The sequence below is a fragment of the Drosophila mauritiana genome, unplaced genomic scaffold (assembly GCF_004382145.1).
Source record: "Drosophila mauritiana strain mau12 unplaced genomic scaffold, ASM438214v1 U_176, whole genome shotgun sequence".
NCBI lineage: Eukaryota > Metazoa > Arthropoda > Insecta > Diptera > Drosophilidae > Drosophila > Drosophila mauritiana.
The window spans coordinates 5,075-29,331 of record NW_022881307.1 but is presented as its reverse complement, the minus strand read 5'-3'; the positions used below and the strand labels follow the sequence as shown (position 1 = coordinate 29,331).

The following is a 24,257-nucleotide window of genomic DNA, read 5'->3' as shown; positions in this document are numbered from 1 at the left end:
GTTTTTCCCACTCACCGGTTTTAACCAACCAACCCCCTTTTTGGCCAACTCGGGTGTCCTTAAGCTGGACCGACCAGGACTGTGCTTTTATTTACCCCTTTGGCTTTTGCTTTGGCTTTGGCTTATACAAGTGTGGCTCTTTCTCCCCCACCTGCAATCGACCTGCATGTTATTCATGGCTAAACACACAACTGCACACCCGCCTGCACACCCGCCTGCACACCCGCCTGCACACCTTAACCGACCTCAAACCGCGACCCTAGTACCGCTCGACCCCTGACCCCTGCGCCATCTAACTGCCAACTGCCAGACCAACAATTTTCTAAACTCGCGCGCTGCGCACGTAATAAAAAATACGCCAACTTGGGTAAGGTCGTCTAGGGGGTGGTAGGTGGGCGGTGGGCGGAGGCTGACTGGCGCGCTAAGCTGTGCTAAACATTCCCTAAATATATTTTGCAACAGCTCCTCCACACACGAGATAAGCGGCGCACATACCACACCGACCTGAACCTGAACACATGAAGATAGTGTGGGTGGAAAATGTGGGCTATACGACAAGAGCGCTGGGAAAATGGGGTGGAAAATGGGCGCTTGCAAGGCGGAGGGAAAAAGAGGGGTTTTGGGCACTAAGAGAGCGCTCAGAGAATACCGTGCACCGAGCAATGAAACTTTTTGCGCCTGAATATTTTTGCAAAACTATTCACAGTTGATTTTTCACCTGATGCTTTTCATCCTTGTGCCTCTGAAAGTGAGGCTGTATGTGTGTGTGAGTGTGTTGGCTTGTATCTGTGTGGGCAAGTGCACCTGCCGCTGAGTCTTTGTGTGAGTGCTTAAAATATTTGAGCGGCATGCACACACGGGCGACTCCTTGCCCGAAAAATATCCGACTATCTGACCAGCAGTGTTCTGGCCTCCTTTTGGGCCCAACTTAAATGCAGCTCCAATGCCAGTTGAATTTTTCCGATAGCTTTGCCCTTTTTCTAGTGGTCCCACTGCCGGAATTTACAGATTTACTTGTAATTATCCTTCCTCACAATCCAAAGGAATTTAACCTGGGAATTCCAAGGAGATTTCGAATTTGAATGGGAATAAAGGGAAAAGGAAAAGACAGCACTTCACTTCTACGATATATTGAATGCATAGAAAGATTACTAAAGAACAAGTATTGGCTTTAGCAAAATGTTATTTTAAATTATACTACTATAATTTAAATACTAAATACTACTTTTGGGCGAATCTTGCATATAAGCCACATCTGCATACGTTTTTATCTTAGCTCATTATAAAAACGAATTTAAGCTCAACTAACCGTGTGCAATTGCAGATACGGTCTCCTGGGCGCCTCTGGATGCGGGAAAACAACGCTGCTCAGCTGCATCGTCGGACGACGTCGCCTTAATTCTGGCGAGATTTGGGTGCTCGGCGGACGACCCGGATCTCGGGGTTCCGGAGTGCCTGGACCCCGGATTGGCTATATGCCACAGGTGAGTTGACCTCGCCCAAACTGCGCCTCCTACCTTCCATTTTCCACCTGGAAGCTACTCAATTTTTCATGTGCTTTTTATTATACCACGCCAGAGGCGACTAAATTAAATCAACGCAATAAAATGGTGAATGCACAAAAGAAAACATTTGCCCACTCATAAAGAAAAGAGGGAAAACTTTTTGTTCACACATGAACACGAATATATTTAAAGACTTACAATTTTGGGCTCCGTTCATATCTTATGTAAATGAATCGAGAGCGATAAATTATATTTAGGATTTTGTTATCTAAGGCGACATGGGTGCATTGCTCAAAAACATGTGCACACCACATGAGTCAGTCACTTGAGATCGTTCCCCGCCTCCTAAAATAGTCCCTTAGTGGGAGACCACAGATAAGGTCCTCGCCGCTCAAGATAGGCAGATGTGCCCGAGCATGGGACCTCGATAAGGCGGGGACTATTTACTTAGGCCTCTGCGTAGGCCATTTACTTTAAGATGCGATTCTCATGTCACCTATTTAAACCGAAGATATTTCCAAATAAAAGCAGTTTCTTACAAAAACTCAACGAGTAAAGTCTTCTTATTTGGGATTTTACATTTGGTCAATCGAGCCTTTAATCGACTCTGCAGTTTCCCCCTACCAAAGGTAAGGAACTCAGAGAAAGGCCAGCTCCTTTAAGCATCTTACAGCTAAAGGTAGCAAAAATAAGTGACTCTTGTTTCCCCCTACCAAAGGTAAGGAACAGAGTATAAATATAAAAAGCAAAAAGATACAAAAGAATCTTTTATGTTTTAAAACAAGCACCTTATAGTCTATAGCTAAAGGTTGCTTTGTGTACCATTATAAATTGTGGTAAGGCGTGCTTGAGGCCATACATCAGCAATTGTGAAATTAAAAAGTGCATAACAAAAGTGCCTTATAAATGCTCTAATAGCATTAAATCAGCTCATAAATAGAGTGCAGTGTATATGCCATAAGAGCATAAATTAAATAAAAAGTGCCTGAAAACAGTGCCTTATAAATGCTCTAATAGCATTAAATCAGCTCATAAATAGAGTGCAGTGTATATGCCAAAAGAGCATAAATGCCGAAATAAATGGCTAAAAAACAAAAAATCTGACTGGACTACAAAAATAATAGAACGTGCCAAATAAAAAAAAAAAAAAAAATCATCTTTAAACATCGACGGAGCCTTAAAGAAGAGAAGGAAGTCAAATTCAAAGGAGCCTCTACCAGCAGCAGAAGCAGCAACAACAGCAGCAGCAGAAGCAGCAACAGCAGTAGCAACAGCAGCAACAACAGCAGCAACAGCAGCAGCAACAACAACGACATCAGCTAAGTCAAAACAAGAATTTTCTGTTTATCCAAACACACATATATATATAAATACATATAAAATACATATACACGTACTATATATATTAAGAAATTACAAAAAATTTTCAAAATGATGTCAGAAAAGACTATTCAATTCCTTAAGAAGCAGTCCGAAATTATTTTGGAAATTAGAAAGTTGGAAGTAAAACCAACATTAACAGATGTAGAAATTCTAAAATTAAATGAGCTTCAAAAATGTTTCATTGCTAATCATAGCAATTTGTTAAAGATCGGCGTTGTCGATCATGAATATTTTAACGCGAAGCAGTATGATTTAATAATGATGGTGTTAGAAAAAATTAAAAATAAAAATGAAAAAATTAAGGGCGAGTCGGTAGAAAACACTTTCCCTAAATCAAACACTGTCCCTAAATCAAACCCTCCCCCTACATTAAACCTTGAAATGTGTGGTCACCCTGAAAAAGAGGGTATAGCACAAAACAACGCTTTAAAAGTAGAGCAGGCATTTCGAAATAATGTTGGCCAATTTCGAGTATATCTAGAAGATACGTCTAAACTAATAGACAGTAGTCCAGATTTCCTTAAAATAAGGAAAAATAAAATTGAATTTTTATGGCATAAAATAGATAACCTGATTGAACAGGTGAATAGTCATTTTGAGAGCTCGCTATTCGAAGAAGAAATTAGCGAACTTGAATTTGACAAACAAAATATTATTACAGCCATTAATAGTCGACTCAGTGGCACAATAAATAAAGCTGAAATGTCGACGGTTGTTAAGGCGGAGGAGTTACCAACCCTGCCTAAAATACAGATTCCCACTTTCTTTGGTGATTCCAAAGAATGGGATCTTTTTAATGAACTCTTTACAGAGCTCATACATGTGAGAGAGGATCTCAGTCCTTCTCTCAAATTTAATTATCTAAAGTCAGCATTAAAAGGAGAAGCCAGAAATGTGGTTACTCATTTACTGCTCGGCTCTGGAGAAAATTATGAAGCCACTTGGGAGTTTTTGACCAAGCGATATGAGAATAAAAGAAACATATTCTCAGATCATATGAATAGGCTTATGGATATGCCAAATTTAAATTTAGAATCCAATAAGCAAATAAAGACATTTATTGACACGATTAACGAGTCAATTTATATTATAAAATTAAAGGCACAATTACCAGAAGATGTGGATGCAATTTTCGCTCACATAATTCTTCGGAAATTCAATAAAGAATCACTCAATTTATATGAAAGCCATGTTAAAAAGACAAAAGAAATACAGGCACTTTCTGATGTCATGGACTTTTTAGAGCAAAGGCTCAATTCTATATCATCATTCTCACAGGAAGTAAAACCTGTAAAGAAAATGATTAATAATAACAAGAATAAAAATTATAGTGACAATTGTGCATATTGCAAACTACCAGGGCATTATTTAATTCAATGCCATAAATTTAAAATAATGAATCCAGCAGAACGGTCTGACTGGGTAAGAAAAAATGGGATTTGCCTAAGATGTCTGAGGCATCCGTTTGGTAAAAAATGTATAAGCGAGCAGCTTTGTTCGACTTGTCGTAAACCTCACCACACGTTACTTCACTTTGCAGGTCATAATCCAGAAAAAGTGAATACGTGTAGAACAACAGGTCAAGCCTTGTTGGCCACGGCCTTGATTCAAGTAAAGTCGAGGTATGGAGGCTTTGAACAATTAAGAGCATTGATTGATAGTGGCTCTCAAAGCACAATTATTTCAGAAGAGTCTGCACAGATTCTAAAATTGAAAAAATTTCGGTCTCATACTGAAATAAGTGGAGTATCTTCCACAGGAACGTGCATCTCCAAGCACAAAGCGGTTATTTCGATAAGAAATTCTCCGAAAAATTTAGAAATTGAAGCAATTATTCTCCCAAAACTTATGAAGGCACTTCCAGTCAACACGATTAATGTTGATCAGAAAAAATGGAAGAACTTTAGATTAGCCGACCCCGATTTTAATAAACCGGGTCGCATTGATCTAATCATTGGAGCAGACGTATATACTCACATTCTGCAAAATGGAGTTATAAAAATAGACGGTCTCCTTGGGCAAAAAACTGATTTCGGGTGGATAGTTTCTGGATGTAAAAAATCCAAAGGAAAAGAAACCATTGTAGCCACAACAATAGAAATAAAAGAGTTAGATCGCTACTGGGAAGTGGAAGAAGAAGAAAAAGATGATATCGAGTCTGAAATCTGTGAAAATAAATTTATCAAAACGACAAAAAAAGATTCAGATGGGCGATACATTGTGTCAATTCCATTCAAGGAGGATGTCACCTTAGGAGATTCAAAGAAACAAGCGATAGCTCGTTACATGAATCTGGAGAAAAAACTAAAAAGAAATGAAAAACTTAAGGTTGACTACACTAAATTCATGAATGAATACATGGATTTAGGACACATGATTGAAGTGAGTGATGAAGGCAAATATTTTTTACCGCACCAGGCAGTGATTAGAGATTCAAGCCTTACGACCAAATTGAGAGTAGTTTTTGATGCTTCAGCAAAAACTACGAATAACAAAAGTTTGAACGACATAATGTGGGTTGGGCCACGAGTTCAAAAAGATATTTTTGACATTATTATTAAATGGAGAAAATGGGAATTTGTTGTTTCGGCAGACATTGAAAAGATGTACCGACAAATTAAAATAGATAATAATGATCAAAAATATCAATATATTTTATGGAGAAATTCTCCAAAAGAAAAAATTAAAACATATAAATTAACCACAGTCACTTACGGAACTGCATCTGCACCATATTTGGCTACCAGGGTTCTGGTAGATATTGCAGATAAATGTAAAAACCAAGTTATTAGTGCAATAATTAGGAATGATTTCTATATGGATGACCTAATGACTGGAGCTGATTCGGTAGAAGAAGCTAATAAATTAATAACATTAATTCTCCATGAATTGCAGAAAGTTGGATTCAACTTAAGGAAATGGATTTCCAACAATTCCAAAATATTAACCACTGTGGAGGACACAGGGGACAATAAGGTTCTCAATATTATCGAAAATGAATGTGTTAAAACTTTAGGACTAAAATGGGAACCTCAAAATGATTTATTTAAGTTCAGCGTAAATTGTAATGATGAATCAAAAAATATAAATAAGCGCGTTGTGTTATCAACGCTAGCAAAAATATTTGATCCGTTAGGATGGTTGGCACCAGTCACGGTTTCAGGAAAACTTTTTATTCAAAAACTTTGGATAAATAAAAGTGAATGGGATCAGGAATTATCCATAGAAGATAAAAATTATTGGGAAAAATATAAAGAAAATTTATTATTGTTAGAGAATATTCGAATCCCAAGGTGGATTAATTCAAACAGTTCTTCAGTCATTCAGATTCACGGATTTGCGGACGCCTCCGAAAAAGCATATGCTGCAGTAGTCTATGCTAAAGTAGGACCTCATGTTAATATAATAGCTAGCAAAAGTAGAGTCAACCCTATAAAAAATAGGAAGACAATTCCCAAACTCGAGCTGTGTGCAGCTCACCTGCTTAGTGAATTAATCCAAAGACTAAAAGGATCAATTGACAATATAATGGAGATCTATGCTTGGAGTGATTCCACGATTACCTTAGCATGGATTAACAGTGGTCAAAGTAAGATCAAATTTATAAAAAGAAGAACGGATGACATTCGGAAATTAAAAAATACTGAATGGAATCATGTTAAGTCAGAGGATAATCCAGCAGATTTAGCATCCAGGGGAGTGGATTCTAACCAGTTGATCAACTGTGATTTTTGGTGGAAAGGTCCGAAATGGCTAGCAGACCCAAAAGAACTTTGGCCTCGGCAGCAGTCTGTAGAAGAACCTGTCTTAATAAATACGGTATTAAATGACAAAATAGATGATCCTATTTACGAATTAATAGAAAGGTATTCCAGTATAGAAAAACTTATACGTATAATAGCATACATAAATAGATTCGTGCAGATGAAAACAAGAAATAAAGCCTATTCATCAATTATTTCAGTAAAGGAGATAAGAATAGCGGAAACAATTGTTATTAAGAAACAACAAGAATACCAGTTTAGGCAAGAGATAAAGTGCCTTAAAATCAAAAAGGAAATCAAGACAAATAATAAAATATTGTCATTGAATCCATTTTTGGACAAGGATGGGGTTCTAAGAGTTGGAGGAAGATTGCAAAATTCCAATGCAGAATTTAATGTTAAACATCCAATCATTTTAGAAAAATGCCACCTAACAAGCTTATTAATAAAAAATGCTCATAAGGAAACATTGCATGGAGGGATAAACCTAATGCGAAACTATATCCAAAGAAAGTATTGGATTTTCGGGTTGAAAAATTCGTTGAAAAAGTATTTAAGAGAATGTGTAACGTGTGCAAGGTATAAACAAAATACAGCTCAGCAAATAATGGGTAACTTGCCAAAATATAGAGTGACGATGACATTCCCGTTTCTTAATACTGGAATAGATTACGCAGGTCCTTATTATGTTAAATGTTCAAAAAATCGTGGCCAAAAAACATTTAAAGGATACGTTGCTGTATTCGTTTGCATGGCCACCAAAGCCATACACTTAGAAATGGTAAGCGATCTAACTTCAGACGCATTTTTAGCAGCACTCAGAAGATTTATTGCTAGACGGGGAAAATGTTCCAATATCTATTCAGACAACGGAACAAATTTTGTAGGAGCTGCAAGAAAATTAGATCAAGAGTTATTTAATGCAATACAAGAAAATATAACGATTGCAGCGCAGCTTGAAAAGGACAGGATTGATTGGCATTTTATTCCCCCGGCAGGACCTCACTTCGGAGGTATTTGGGAAGCTGGAGTTAAGTCAATGAAATACCATTTAAAGCGTATAATCGGCGACACTATTTTGACTTACGAAGAAATGTCAACTCTTTTATGTCAAATAGAAGCATGCTTAAATTCAAGGCCATTATACACTATAGTTAGTGAGAAGGACCAACAAGAAGTTTTAACACCAGGTCATTTTTTAATTGGAAGACCACCTTTAGAAATAGTCGAACCAATGGAAGATGAAAAAATCGGAAATTTGGATAGGTGGAGACTTATCCAAAAAATGAAGAAAGATTTCTGGGTTAAGTGGAAAAGTGAATATTTGCATACGCTCCAGCAAAGGAATAAATGGAAAAAGGAAATTCCTAATATAGAAGAAGGGCAAATAGTTTTATTGAAGGATGAGAATTGTCATCCTGCAAGATGGCCTTTAGGAAAGGTGGAAAAGGTGCATAAGGGGAATGATGATAAGGTCCGAGTGGCTAAAGTAAAGATGCAGGAAGGATATATCACTAGACCCATTACTAAAATTTGTCCCTTGGAAGGAATAAAGTCTGTTGACAAAAATGAGGCTGACCAAGAGCCAAAAAGACGAACTAGAGCGACATCGGGAATGTCCAAGATCGGAATCATTATGGCAATGTTGTTGTTTGTGTTAAGTTGTCAAGTTTCTAGCGCATTACCTAAAGATATAGCACCAAGATATTCTATAGACAAAATAAATAAAACCTCAGCAATATATCTAGACCCGCTAGGAGATGTTGAGATTGTGAGTACTTCTTGGAATTTGGTTATCTATTATAAAATGGATCCATATTTTAAAATGTTAACAAAGGGTAATGCGCTTATACAAAGTATGAGGAAAGTTTGCGAAAGACTTCATAGCTTTGAAGAGCAATGTAGTCTAGTCTTAGATAATATGCAAAGTCAGTTATCGGAACTTGAAGAAAACAATAAATTGTTTATGATGCAGTCTAGATCTAGAAGCAAGCGTGCTCCTTTCGAATTTATGGGTTCCTTGTATCATATTTTATTTGGTATAATGGATGAAGATGATAGAGAGCAATTAGAAGAAAATATGAAGAATTTGTTAGATAACCAGAACAACCTTGATAAACTAATTCAAAAACAAACATCTGTGGTTGATTCAACTTCTAATCTATTAAAGAGAACAACAGAAGATGTTAACTCCAATTTTAGAAGTATGCAAATAAGAATTGAGAACATGACAGAAGTTCTTAAAGAAAATTATTATGTTTATAAGGAATCAATAAAATTCTTTATGATTACGAAACAGCTACACTCATTGATTGAAGAAGGCGAAAAAATTCAAGCAGGCATTATAAGCCTGTTGATTGATATTAATCACGGTAGGCTAAATACAAATATTCTCAGGTAAGGTTCCTGCGAATTCAAAAGTCCGTCTGCAATGTACTGGCTCTCAAATTGAATTGTTTGATTTGCCTCAGCAAGGAGTTTTAAGCATTGCGCCATATTGTACGGCAAGAACCGACGATAAAATTCTAGTTGCCCACCATAACATTCAGTCCGAAAGTGAAGAATTATTATCAACACCTTATATAGGAGAAGTTAGTGAAGTGCCGAAGATTATTTGGGATCCGCTGAAACTATCAATATTAAATCATACTGAGGAATTTGAACGATTGAATAATGAAATTAAATTTATGAAAGAGAACCATCAAAAATTGAAAGATTTACATTTCCATCATATTTCCGGACATGCTGGATTAATTATTGCCTTAATACTAATGATAATATTAATAATATATTTCATACGGAATGTGCTGTGCAACAAAGAATGCAAGCAATAACCTTTGCAGGTCCGTTGCCAGTACTATAAATATCAATAGTAAATAAACAATAAAATAATATAACAAATAAAAATATACAGTCCACTATATCGTTGTTTAATAGAAAATGTACTTCTACATAGAAAAAGCAAAATGTTTAAAATAAGTTAATTGAGTACAAATTGTTGAATTAAAAATAATATAAACCATAATTGTAATCCAATAAAATTAAAAGCCAGAAAAACTAGGCCCATTGAAATCTTAGTTGCAAAATAAATGAACATATATCAAATAAATACAGTCCACTACTGTTATAAATGCAACTAATATACTAATGTACATCTCAGCTTTGCTGGCCCTTTGGCAGAATGTTCACACATGAACACGAATATATTTAAAGACTTACAATTTTGGGCTCCGTTCATATCTTATGTAAATGAATCGAGAGCGATAAATTATATTTAGGATTTTGTTATCTAAGGCGACATGGGTGCATTGCTCAAAAACATGTGCACACCACATGAGTCAGTCACTTGAGATCGTTCCCCGCCTCCTAAAATAGTCCCTTAGTGGGAGACCACAGATAAGGTCCTCGCCGCTCAAGATAGGCAGATGTGCCCGAGCATGGGACCTCGATAAGGCGGGGACTATTTACTTAGGCCTCTGCGTAGGCCATTTACTTTAAGATGCGATTCTCATGTCACCTATTTAAACCGAAGATATTTCCAAATAAAAGCAGTTTCTTACAAAAACTCAACGAGTAAAGTCTTCTTATTTGGGATTTTACACTTTTAATTTCGCAATCCATAGGAATAACTCAACTGTACTTAATTTAGTTTTGTCTAAGCAACAGCGGGGTCAATTTTAAGCTAGATATTTTTTTCCCTTGAGTAAATATAAAAACATAAATTATGGTATTGTTAAACTTGAAAATATTTAATGAAAATTCTAAATACGGCCTTTGGGCTTAATTATTATATTCTTCAGTTAAAAGCATATGTTATATTTGTGGTCTGGAACAAGTCAAATTGGCATTCTTCGTTGAAATCTGTTGGGAATAGTGGAGTGGTGTCATAAACCAGTGAAGCCGGAAAGTGGGCTGTGTTTTTAGGAGGAAATGGTGTTCAGCTGTTGAAAATTTATAACATCCGGATTCCAATTTTGGTTTATTGCAGGAGATAGCCCTTTATGGCGAGTTCACGATGCATGAGACCTTAATCTACTTCGGCATCATTTCTGCCATGTCCAAAAGCGACATCGAGGATCGTACAGAATTCCTTCTCAAATTACTCAATTTGCCAAATGCCTCCAAATTTGTCAAGAATCTGAGTGGTGGCCAGCAGCGGCGAGTGAGTCTGGCAGTGGCTCTGCTCCATGAGCCAGAGCTACTCATCCTGGATGAGCCCACAGTGGGTGTGGACCCCGTTTTGCGTCAGAGGTGAGTCCAGAACTAAATGGTGGTACACTGGGACTAAATTGATGTACTTTCCACTGAAGCTTCAGCTTCATATATTTATTTTAATACGTGCTGTGCACACACTGTGCACAATTTGCATTTGCAACTGATTAACTCTTCATTTTCCTGATTGCAGCATCTGGGATCATTTGGTGGACATTACGAAAAATGGTCACACGACTGTGATAATCACCACGCATTACATCGACGAGTGTGCCCAGGCACATATGGTAAGTAGTCAGAGGATTTCCGGGGAAGTGATAAGCGGGTGGGGACGAAGGGATTTCGGTGGCGCTGTGTGGCAAGCAAGTGTCAATGGCTCTTGGCGCCCACGCATTGTTCATCCGGGTGATTTATGATCAGCCAGCACATCCATGTGTAATATGCGGCGTATGAGCAATATTATGCTGCCACTGCCAAGGTGAAAGTTCAGCTATCAGCTCCGGCGAGCGCTGTCAACATGCGGCGCTAAGTGCTTCCGCCTGCCCCTTGGCAAATTTGTATCCTGCGGCCGGCTGCAACAAATCCGTGTCCTGTCCGAAAATAAAAAAAATGAATGGCCAAAAGAGGAAAGCCGAGGAGTACAATATAACTGACGGCTGTCTTCTCTGTTGACCCATGGCCGTGGCACGATTTACGACGCATTTCCGAGCGAGACACATTGCAAAAATTTACTTCAGATTTATTAATGCCACACCAGCGGAACAGATGAGATCTGTATAGGAAAATATAACTGCGCTAGTCATTTAATGCGTGCAGCAAACAATGAACTCTGGCGTTTTCAGGCGTGGAAAAAATACAAGAATAAATCGTGACAAAGCTCGCAAACAAACGCCCATCACAATGGACAGTTGGATAGACAGATAGATACACGGCCAAAGCGACAGGCTGAGATACAGATACTTGGCAACACGCACGGGATATGCACACATAAAACAAACAGAATCCTTACACAGAGACACACACGCAAGCTCAAGTGGAGTGTGAGATGCATGAATATATCAATGACAACACTCTGGAAAAGATTGATGTGGGGAGCGGTGAAGAAAGTGTGAATTGGGCCCAAGATCGACACTAGAGACACTCTACAAGGGGCCCGTTTAATTTGATTGATAGGGTGGAAGAAGATATTCATCAATGGCTGACTTTAAGAAAAATTTCATATTACAAAATATATTACAAATTTTATCAAATTCTGATCATAATTGTATAGCTTAACTCTTCGATTGCATTGAAAAAGTGGTTTTGATTACATGATATCATAGTGGTAGAGGCCTAAAAAAAATTGATCCACCTTTAAAAAAGCATTAAAGCTGAAGATGTTTTTTCTAATAATTTTGTTTGGACATGCTTTAAAGTTAAGTTAATCATTTGGGTTGCGAATCAATATATCGATTCGACAGAAATGATTGATTGAGGCAAGAAGCTATTAATCAGCAACATGTGCAGAGAATATTTATTAGTTTGAAAATATATTTTTGGCAAAATACCTATTTACACATTAAATCCTCTTTATTACACATAATTCAAATCAAAGCCTTTTGGGTCCGATTCCCCGATTATGGAAACAATCAGACAGTTCTGGGGCTTGATCTCTCTAACACCACTTGACCCTTAAGGACATTCACGGTGTTAAATGGCTCACATGCTGTGCCGCTGCCAGCAATTGACAACACGTTACCGCCACCCCAAATCCGCCCCAACCCTTTCGTAAGTAAACACCATACCCCCCATGTGATGCGCCGGATGGGAATCCGTTGTCATGCCGCTCTGCCGCCGAAAGTCATTGCGGTAAAGAGTTATGGCCAATAAACAAAATCACTGGCAGGAATAGAAAACTCGCCTTTGTTTGCGGGCAATCGGCATTCAGCATTTGGCACTTGGGAATCGCACTGGGATTGGGTGTCAAGCAAAACAATCGACTGAGCCGCAGTCCAAGTCCATAAAACAAGGCAGAAGGATCGAAAACGAGGTATTCTGGCCAAGTTAATCCGAGCGTCAGGCGTTGAAATGTGAATTTAATGCGAATTGTTGGACCAAATTTATGGTTTATGGGTTCTATAAAAAACCAACTTGCGGAAGAAGTTCCCCTACTACGTCCTTATATGCAAAGCCCCTGGGACCACGACCACGCGGAGCGGAATGAGAAGTTGTTGTGTCTGTGTAACTTCTGGTGACAGTGTTTAATTGCTCATATTGAACACGTGTTGGCCTCGCAGCTCAGCTCAAATGGAACAGCAAACGGGTCTCAGCTTAGATTGTGCACGCCTGAGCTGGCTAACAGGAAGAAATCACTGGAAAAAAATTCAACATTTTTTGACACGCCCATATTTCAAGTACTATCTGAATAAGTACGTTTTTGAACACATGAAAGGTTATTTCAAAGTATTTTAAAAAGACCATACGGATGAAAACCTCATTCTTGGTATTTCCTTTCGGTGTACGAGTATTATGGCCGGCAGCAAATTGCTTTTTCAGCTTTGTCACTTTTTCGTGGCACGCTTTGGCTTCGGCCAGCTCAAGTCGAGTCCGGGACAGAAGAGGACAAGTCTTCAGTTCAACTTGGCCCAAGGTAGTTATCTGCACATATTTTTCGCCAATTCTGCACGTCACGTGGAGTTCGCCGTAGAGTTTTTCTGCTGGATTTCCTTGTGTAGTCTCTGTTTCCTTGCTGCCTTTGTTTTGGCCAATTTTTTCTGTTGAGTCAACAGAATTGCGTGCCCGAAATGGGATTCCCTCAGCCAATATCTGCTAAAGTAGAGCTCAATGCAGCACAGACAGACACATAAATTTAACTGCCCAGGAGCCTGATTGAGTGAACCACTTCAGTGGAAACCTACATGGCACTTGATCTATTTCCCACCCCAATGCCAGAAGCACCTTAAAAACAGGGGCTTTAAAGTGATTATTGCCTGCTGGCAATTTATAAGCTGAAATTTCATGTGGCAATAAAAACTATATGCAGCATGGTGGCAAAAACAGCTATTAGTTTTTTTGATTCTACTGCTGCAGCAAGGATGCACTCAAACAAAAGCAGGGGCATTAAACATAATCGTAAAATGCATTTACGACTGCATCCCAGAGTGTTGTTAAAACTTTGCCGTGCTTAAATTCGGTTATTGTTATTTGTATGATGCAGAGATTAAAAGTTTTATTTTAATTGAAAAATATTTATGGACATTAAAAATTTGTACGTGTTTGCCGGTATGCGATTGGGGGTATTCTGCACATATGCAGCATAAACCGTTTCTGCGGCATCGTCTTCACAATTGCCCAAACATTTTTTACATAAAAGTTTAATGTGTAAAAGGTTTTAAATATAGATGTATTTATCACAAAAATATGAAATACTTAAGCGTCGAGGTGTTGTTATATTTTAATAGCAGCTGAAGAGCAATCCTGTAAGCCAGCAAAATGGGCCACAGAAGGATTTGGTTTTTGTGGTAAATGTAACTTTGCTCATTAATGCTGCTTTCTTTAAATAACAATAACAACTTTATTGGCAGTTTACAAGTTTCTGCCTTGTAAAGTAATCCTATTATGGTAAACGATGTTTAATACAAATGTGCACACTTTATTTTTCTTTAGAGCTAATAAAGTAACTCTTTAACTCTTGTTCAAGATTCCTGCTGAAAAACAATTTTTAATTTAATTGCATTAATACAGAATATTTTTTGGCTTCTGTTCAACAAAAATGTAACACCTACGGTGACATTGGAACCCACATCAAAGTGAGGTCCGCATTATGACAAGCCTCAACGCCTGCAGTACCGTTGTTTCTAGTCCACAAGCACCCACTCAACCTTCCCACCCAGCAGCAAACCACGAGGTCAACCAACTCGTCCCACACAACAGAATCTCAAATGGTTTCTAGTTGCTCACTCCTAACAAAGTGCAGCGCTTCACTTTTTTTGACAGACATTGCTCCCCAAATTTAATGTCAGCACTGCTGCCTTTGCCTTTGGCTCTGGGGAAATTGTTGGTTGGCCCAAAAAAAAAAAGAAAATAACAGCGTAGGAAAAAAGAAAGCAGTTGAAACAAAAAAAGAGGAAAGCCAGGAAAAAAAAAAGCAGAGAATCGCGTATACGCCACATGGCCACACAGCAAAGACACAGGGGCGTGTCTTCGCCTGCGACTGTCCCCAGTTGTACATGCAGCACTTTCTGCTCTAATAAATGAAATCAGGGAGCGTAACATTATGTGATGGATATATTGTTACGAGTGCTCCACTTCAGCGTTTACGGGGGGGGAGGGAGCCCACGAATTCCCTCCTGGTGCGCCTTTAATAGTTGATATTGTTGCATTTCCTCTTGTATTGCTGCCGTTTTTCCGTTTTTATCCTTATTGTTTGTCGCGTAATTTTCCGCATGTTGCCTTTGAGCAGCCAACTCAAAAAAAAGACACAACCGAAATGCAAATGGACAGTTGAATAATTGCTAAAGCTGATGAGTGACGGGAGATACACAATAACCAAGAAAAAATATCATTACCAACTGGTTTTCCGTTCGCTGATGAAGTGTTGATGTGTTTCAACCGCTTTGATTGCCACTTTAATGCTACGTTGCACGTGGCGTGCCATTAAGCATTAAGCTGCAAGAACTGTAGCATAAAAAACTGTAGGCTTACGGATTTTATCGTGAGTATTGCGTACTTTGTTGTATAAAACGTGAACGATTTGGGGATTAACAATCCACATATTATTCTGTTGAAACTAATTGTAAAGGCTTACGTAGATTTAAAAAAGTCTATTGCTAATATCATAACGTATGTAAGCAAATGTGGCTTTGTAGATTGAAAATTTAATATTATACAAGCAGAACACTAATGAAAATGCATCGAGCATCCTTATGTTTCCAAAAAATTCAGATCCCATGTAAATTTAGGGAATTTCAGATGAACATCCAAGATTTATTTAGCCAGCTGCATATATTCTAGAATAAATTTCGAACCCGCTCACATCCAGTAAGTGCCACCTACGAACCCAGCCATAAATATCATGTGCATTTTTCAATTTCCTCTTCGTGCCGGGCACGAGGCGAACGGAAAATTATTTATGGCATGCAAAATTGCCGGTCATAATAATGCATATCACATAGTTGGCCAATAAAATTACAATTGGCTGCCTCGCCAGGAAGACCGTAATTTAGTTTGCCATTGCAATTCAATTAAGACGTTAATTGGCCCTGAGAAGTCGAAAAGACAGTCGCCAGTCGAATTGCCCAAACACACAACATGCTCTGGGGAAATGGGTGATTTCCTTCCTTGCTGCCCAAAATCAGGAGCCGAACGAAGCCAAATCAAGTGGCAAAACTTTGTTAGCTATGTGTGCGAGTGTGGCTTATTTAGCATAGAATTTGCCTGTGCACTCGGAAAAATCCGGGCGTAAAATCTGTACAAAGAGGTCCTGCAGAAGCCAACCCACTCATGTGCATGCCTAATGAAGCCATCCATTTGATGTGGAACTGATGAACAGGCAGCGACTTCTTCATGGCAAACTTTTCCGCCCGCAGAGGGGCTAAGGGGATGACGGCTGGTCATGTACGGACACAGAAATCAATTAAGTTAATTTCCGCACGTTGCGTGAGCAAGGGATTACGCCGAGCATTGGTAGTCGATAAAACTTCATCGACACATCCACAACAACAGCGCCAGGAACAGGAATAGGATGTGCATAGAGGGCGCAAACTTTGACAAAGATTCTGGGACGCGGACATGGACAAGGACAAGGACGACTGGCAAGTCGCATCAAAGTCGAAAAGTTAAATTGGCTTGACGACACTTTCCCAGAGCACGCTCCAAATCAATTGAGTGACAAAACAGGGATGTTACACAAATCTATTTCAACTTAATTTCGAGGACACTCGGATGTGCTACTAAGGGCAGCCAGGCCATTAGCTGGAGGATATTTTCTAATAAAACTTTATTTTATAATTATTTATTTTATCATCTATACAATTTTCAGATCGGTCTATTGCGCGGTGGAAAAATGCTGGCAGAGGAATCGCCGGACTATCTGCGTCAGCAGTATAATGCCGACTCGCTGGAAGATGTCTTCCTGAAGCTCTCGGTTTTGCAGAACATGGGAAAACGCCGCCGATCGTCGATAGCTCAGGAAATCGTGGAACAGGTTACGGTGCCGGCGATCTCTAATCCCGCCTTGGACATGTCCGATGAGCAGCATGCCGCCGAAATTTCCGGCGAGTTCGGTGACAATATTTCAATGTCGTCTGCTGCTCGGGACCCGATCAGTACAACCGCGCCCGCAGCTCCACCGTTGCCACCGCCCCAGGAAATACCCACATCCTTCTGGTATAATCTACATGTGATGCAGTCGCATCACCTGCACGCCCTCATCTGGAAAAACTTCTTGTGGATGATGCGCAACGTGGGTGAGTAATGAAGTTCCGTATATGATCAAATATCAGCGCACAAATAACTGAAAGTTATAATACTTGAATGCATTTGAATTATTTATTTCAAACAAATCCCGCTTTTTCATCAATCCAAGCTCAGCATACATGGGTTGCATAATAATAAGCCGAGCTTACTAGTCCTCATCAATTGTTAACCATCTTTGGGTGATTTTTCCGCAGGGTGATGCTGTTCATCGTGGGTCTGCCCGTGGTGCAGATACTGCTCTTCTGTTACGCAATCGGCCATGATCCAACTGGCCTCAAATTGGCCGTGGCGAATCACGAGATGTCGGGGAAATGATTATGGAACAATTCTGCCCAGTGCACACCGGATGCAATCAGACGATGCTGAGCTGCCGTTATCTCGATATGCTGGTCAAGAACAAGAGCATGGTTGTGGTGAGTGCAATGCAAATTACCTACTCGACTTCACCAACGCCCCCTTTTCGCAACCGCCTGGAGCAGAAGGACATGAACAGTGGCCAGGATGAAACGGAGGATGAGCAGTGGCAAATGCAGATGAAGATGCAGCTCCCAGCCCGGGGGTGCAATATCAGCTGTCATTGGCTTTTTGGTTAAATTGTGCAGTGCGAACTTTACAATAACCACTCATGTGGCTTATATTCAGAGCCCCCGATTCGAATACGTTCGCCCTGCCGGCCGCTCCTGTAATTTATTTCAATTTGTGTGGACAGCCGAGTGGCTCCCCCTGTTGGGCCCGAGTGGAGGCTGGTGCTGCCGGGTCTTCAATCTACTGCACACATCATTTTGCTCTGCCGCACTCCTAAATCACCCCCTCCATATACTTTCCTTTGTCTTGGCCAAATCGCCCAAACAGTGCTGTCTACTTGGCCATTTTCTGTATAAAGTTTGGCTATCTTGAGGATCTTAAGTTCCTAAAAACTTAATAATATAAACTACAAACTACAAAACAAATCATTTATTGTTAAGTTCATTTTTTAGAACATGGTTCGAAATGTACATAAAAAATTACTTAAATTGAAGAAACCTTAAAAGTCATATATCTATATATAGATGGAGATACATATATATTTTCTTAGATATTTTTTCTATAATTAAGCTGCTTTTCTATACCAAACGAACAATTTTGCTCCTGGTCCTGCACGTGGTCCTTCTTCGATGCAAAATGAAGAGGATGCTGGCACTGACTCTGCCTCCGATGTGGCCGTTGCCCTTGGTGTTGGCGAACACAAATTACAGCTGCTTATCTTTGGCACAGCAACAACAGGCCAGTCGGTCGAGATCATCAATAAATTTACTGCCCTGCCATGGGCGGCGATGGCCAGAAATAGTGGGCCAGGGCAGAGCAGAACCGTATTACCGAGGCCAAGAAAAGCCGCTTGTGGCAATTTATTGCAAATTACGCTTCAAAAACAAAGTCGCTTTTGTTGCCTAATTTGAGTTTCGTTTCGGTCGAGGGCACGAGTCCTGGCTTATGATTCCATGCATTTTACATTAGACACTATAATAAGCATAATAACAGTAAATAGGCGTTGAGAGTGTGGGTATTTTTACGATTAGTTTGCACAGCATTCATGTAAAATTGAAACTTCTTAGCGGGATTGTTGTAAATTTCTGGTGAACTCGGTGATACTCTTCTGCATAGTCCTTTCGCGGAATCCGTTTCGACAATCAATTGCGTTCCGATGAAAGATAATAAAACAAAATCAGCATTGAGACCTCAATGTCCCATCAAATTATCCCGCCAACAGACCGTGACCTCCTTAACTTTTCGAAAATTTCAAATAACAATATAATAAAGACCGCAATAATAAGGCCAGCAACCGTCCGCATGCCTCAACTGGCAATTTGTGAAGAAAACTTTTACCTTTGGAAATTGAAAGCATCCCCAAACCGCTGGCTATCAGACTAAATTTGTATAACTTCGGACAAAAAATAAAGGAAAAATGGTGAAAAAATAATACGCGACCGTGTATCTTTAGGCCGCATCAAAAGACCCAGAACGAAAGAAGGGGGAGCACGAAGCAAAGTTAATTTGGTCAATGAACAGCGTATCAACGTGCCATCAGCACTTGGCTAAAACCCTGCCCCAGCTTACCTTCCCAAATCCTGTGGAGGATTGAAGCTCCAGGCGCACCTAACGGGGAGGTCAAGAAAATTTGAATTTTTCTTGTGTACTGAAGTCGCAGGCGTTTCTGTTTTTTCAATACCACTTTTCCAAGACGGCTACGTGTAGTGTAGTAGGGGTTTGACGTATAATCGAAAAGACTTTGAAATTTCTAGGCAACAGACTGCGAAAAACAGCTGTTGAACCTATAGTAATTAAATATAATTACATAGAATAGGAATATAGGGAATTATTGATTTTTATTTGCATATTACTTGTTTAACGCTGTAAAATGTAATTTTTTGTGACTTTTGGTACTAGGAATTTTATTCGTATTCAGAAAGCGAAACTGAAAGGTGTTATAGCGATAATTCTTGTTGTCCCTTGAATTTTTCCGACCTTTTGCCTTGTGGTTATGTTTTTTCCAGATCAAAAGCATTTCCTTTACCCTTGTCTTGGCGACACTAAAACGCCCCTTTGTGATTTTGGACCCACCTCCCAATTTTCTGAAGGCAGCTCCCTTAATGGTTGCAGTAATAATTTTAGAAACTTCCCCCACGGCTGGGAGCCCGAAAAAGAAGTCTTAATTTATGGGAAAATTTAAAAACATATTGTGGTCAGCCGATGTCGTTGGCTGTTGTCCTTGCTTCTAATTAAAAGTTCATTAACCATGAAAATGTAGCTCATTAGTGTAGAATCTGGCTAATTCATGCTTTTCGATGTTGCAGAAAATCTTTGATATCCTGGTAGGAGTAGTAGTATTCAGGTAATATATAATATGTATCTTTTTAGAATCATTTAATATACAAATAGTAATCTTACATTTAAAATGCTTTCTAAACTCTTCGAGCATTCAAAGCATTTTAATAATTGATTTAATCAAAGGTCTTCAATTATTTTTGTTTCAGCTAGATTCCCTTTTTTACTACGCTTCTGATGGTACTTGATTAGCGACAAGCTTTTACTTGAAGAAAGTGCTCGAAAGTGCATCCTTGGCTTTATTTTTTCCCTAGCTAGAGAGATTTTATGAGCGAAGTTAAGGCAAAGTCGAAACAAAAATTGCCAAGGTAGCTGGGGAAAGTTTTTCTCCCAGCTCCTTTCGAGCTCATTTGCGTCGGGCTTCTGACCAAGTTGACTTCATTTGCGCATAGTTTGTGGCTCAAGTTTGTCATAAACAATGTTGAAGTTGGGTTAAATAGTAGCATAAAAGTTGTTCAGGACCTACAATTTGATTGTCAGTAGCCAAGGCTCTTGCATTATAATTTATTCCAGGTCTCTAGTGTAAAACCCACCCGAATCTCTAGTTCAGGTGAATTCAAATCCACTCTGCGCCACATAGTTTGGCCAAAACCCGCACTCACGCACACATCCCTTTCTGGCCATCAAATCTAATGAGGCCAATTAAACCACACACTCCAGTGTTGGCCCCAAAATCGAGAATGTGTGTGCAGCATTAAGACGGCAATTGCGTAAATTTCACGCCTGTTTGCGAGGCGTCTGTCCCTATGCCATTTTCGTTAAATAACTGCAGATCGAAGCCGCAAAATTGCCCGAGCTAAGCCCAAATACAAATGCCAATACACGCAGCCTCGGTTTTGTGCCAGGCCTTTCTCCCTCGGCTGTGATTGTGATTCCTGTGGCTGTTGTGGCACATAAGTGACTCGCAAAAGTTTAGGCAAAGTTTTACGCCCCTCCAGTTCGATGGTGACTTAATAAATGTGTGAGCACTTGCCGGAACTAGCTCAAGATCCTTGGGACTGCTCCACTTTCTGGTGGCTGCCGTTGCCGCTTCCAGTTCATTATTTATTTCACAGTGAAATGAAATGTTACAGATAACACAAACAACATATTGTTGACAACAAGGAGAACAGGGTCCGCAAAAAAGTAGGCAACGAATCGCAACGCAACGAAAACGCCTCTCCTTTGTTGTTGATTTGTTTGCCTTGCTGAATTTATCGCCTGGCGCAAAGTACGCACATTAATTACGGGGAGTTACTTTATTGTTGCTACAACAGAACGCCCCACATGCAGCAAACCAATGCGACAGGAAATGAAGCGGGACGCACAAAGAGACAGCTCACAAAGCTGCCAAGAAAGGAAGTCCGTGGCAGAACCACCGAATCCTGTCCTGACTGCCGAGTCCTCGAATCGCGAACATGCGTTGCTCAATAATTCAACGGCTCCGATTTTAATTGCACAGCAACGGCGAAAACAATACCCAGCCATTGGTATCTGTCTGCTGGCAGGTGCCAATGACTTTTAGCTAATTGAATGAGCTTTTGATTGACTGCTGGTGTTCACCGACACGGCTGCTCATCTGAAGTCCCGAAAGCACTTAGATATTTTAGATGGAAATGTCTGCGATTTTCAATAGATTTATATTTCTGGAAATGTCAAGAAAACTATAAAAGCTGTCCATATTTTGATTTTTAGTAAAATTATCTTAAAGTGTAGTGAAATCATTTTATTGACACATTGTCTGTACTTCATTTGCAGCAATATGTGACCGACGATGAAATGGCTTCGAAGAGGTAAGGAAAGGTAGAGCCTGGGCCGCCCTGGTCATCCAACCCAACTATACCGCCTCTCTGATGGAACGCGTGGAGGATGGTCGGTATGCAGAAGATGGAACCATCGAGTCCTCCGACCTGGCAGTACGAATGGACTGGTCAAGTAAATATAATAGATAACAATAGTATTAGATAAAGAGAAATTAATGGCTTATATCTTCTTTCTAGATCAACAAATCTCACAGTTGCTGTACCGCGATCTCCAGTACACATTCTTCAACTTTGTGGGCGACATGCTAAGCGACTGTGATGTGAATCCGAAACTAGGACGTGTGCCCGTGGACTTCCAGCATCCTGTGTATGGCTATCGCAATCCCAACTTCACAGACTTTGCTGCTCCCGGTGTTATCCTGACGATCATCTTCTTTTTGGCCGTGGCTGTTACCTCCGGGAGCTATGTTAATCGATCGAATGAGGGCATGTTGGAGCGCTGCTTGGTGGCTGGAATTACGGGTCCGGAGATCCTTCTCTCCCAGGTGGTCACCCAGTTCACGGTGATGCTGAGCCAGACGATCTTCGTCCTGATAGTCAGCTTCTACTTCTTCGAACTTACCTTGGTGGGGTAACATATGGCTTTTGTGGTGGCACTCTGCATCCTGAATGGACTGTGCGGCATGAGCTTTGGATTCGTTATTTCCTGTGCTGTGGACACGGAGCGAACTGCGACTTATGTGGCGATGGGCTCCTTCTTGCCCATCGTTATGTTGTGCGGCATTATCTGGCCGATCGAGGGCATGTTTCCCGCTTCTGCAGTTCTTCACACCTTCCTGCCGCTCACCAAACCACGGAATCAATGCATCCATTCTGCAACGCGGCTGGGGCATCGACAATCCCGTCGTCTACAATGGGTTATTTCCATTACTTCCTGGGTTTCTGGTATTCCTCGTACTCACCATCCTGCTGCTCAAGTTCAAGAAGGGATAAGATCTTCTCTTGGGTCTACCCGACACAGGAAGAAAATGTGATGTTATGTTGGAAGCTGAAATCTAATCTGTCTATCCCAACTTAAAGTAGTGATTGCTTTTGGCTTATATTAAGGGACTTATCATGACCTCTAAATTCACATTAATTCCTGTGCCTATTTCTTATGATTTTACTAGGTTTTAAGGGTAGACTTACGCTATCTTAGCCAGTACTTAGTCTTAGACTTCCCTCACTGACAATAGGTTCCGGATCACCACTACTACTAAGTATGGAAATTGTTGTGCCTTGTAGAATAAGCCTTCCCATTTCATTTTACTTTCATCCCCATTCAACCACAAAACAACATCGAAACATTCTATTTATGTTGTAAGCTCGTGAACAAAAATTTCAAAAGTTTGAATAAATTGATACAAAAACTTTGCCGAGATTTACCTCAGAAATTATTGCAGAGAGCTTTGCTTTCGGTAATTGTGATTTATTCACATAGGAGAGAGCAGTGAGATTGCTCTGATTGCACTTGGTGAGTCGGTAAGCAAACTGGGCGAAATGTCCGGACTTCGGACTTCGGACTCCGGAAACGGCAGACCAAGTTGCTGCATTGTCGAAGTTGGTGCCAAGTGGTCCTGTGGTCCTTTCAATCAGTCATTGGTTTTGCCAATATTTATTTACCAAGTATCTGCAATCAAAGACCTCAAAAAGAAAGGACCTCAGTTCGGGCCACCGCTCAGAGACCCCTTCGCCCAGGACATCATTCGAGGGCCTCCCGTTGTGAGATGGAATGTCAGGGGCGATGTCATGGTGCCTCGTTTTCGACACATTTCACATTTTGTGGCAAAATCAATTAAGCCGGAAATGCATGTAGACCATGACTGAGTGAGTGAGTGGGTGGTAAGGTGGTTGGCACACAGCATCCGCTTAACACGAAAATTCAACTTAACAAGCGGACAAAGTGCTAAGGAAGCAAGCGGAAAGAGTTACTTCCCAGTGCACTTGAAAAAAATGCGGAACTGAGTAGATCTGCAATGCAAATAAATGCGGAACTGAGTAGATCTGCAATGCAAGGGTTACTACAATGGTTTTTCATAAAAAGTGAATTATAAGAATTGTGCAATTTTTTTTAATAGCTTGCATGAAACAATGTTAAAAAGGTAAAAAATTTCTTAAATGCTGAAACAATTTTTTTGAGTGTGACTAACAAGCAATAAAAAAGCAGAGACGCGCCCACACACATGCCGACTTATGCTATTAGGTGTTACATATGCATATGTAGGTCAGCCAGCATGGGGCGTGGCTAGAACAACACTAACTGGATCCACATGTCGTCCGGTTCCATGACTGCC

At 39.9% G+C, this 24,257-nt stretch overlaps 1 pseudogene; it reads left to right on the top strand.

Moving 5' to 3' along the window:
- The first annotated feature begins 721 nt into the window (after positions 1-721).
- LOC117149219 lies at positions 722-22,975 on the top strand (annotated as a pseudogene).
- Positions 22,976-24,257: the final 1,282 nt, after the last annotated feature.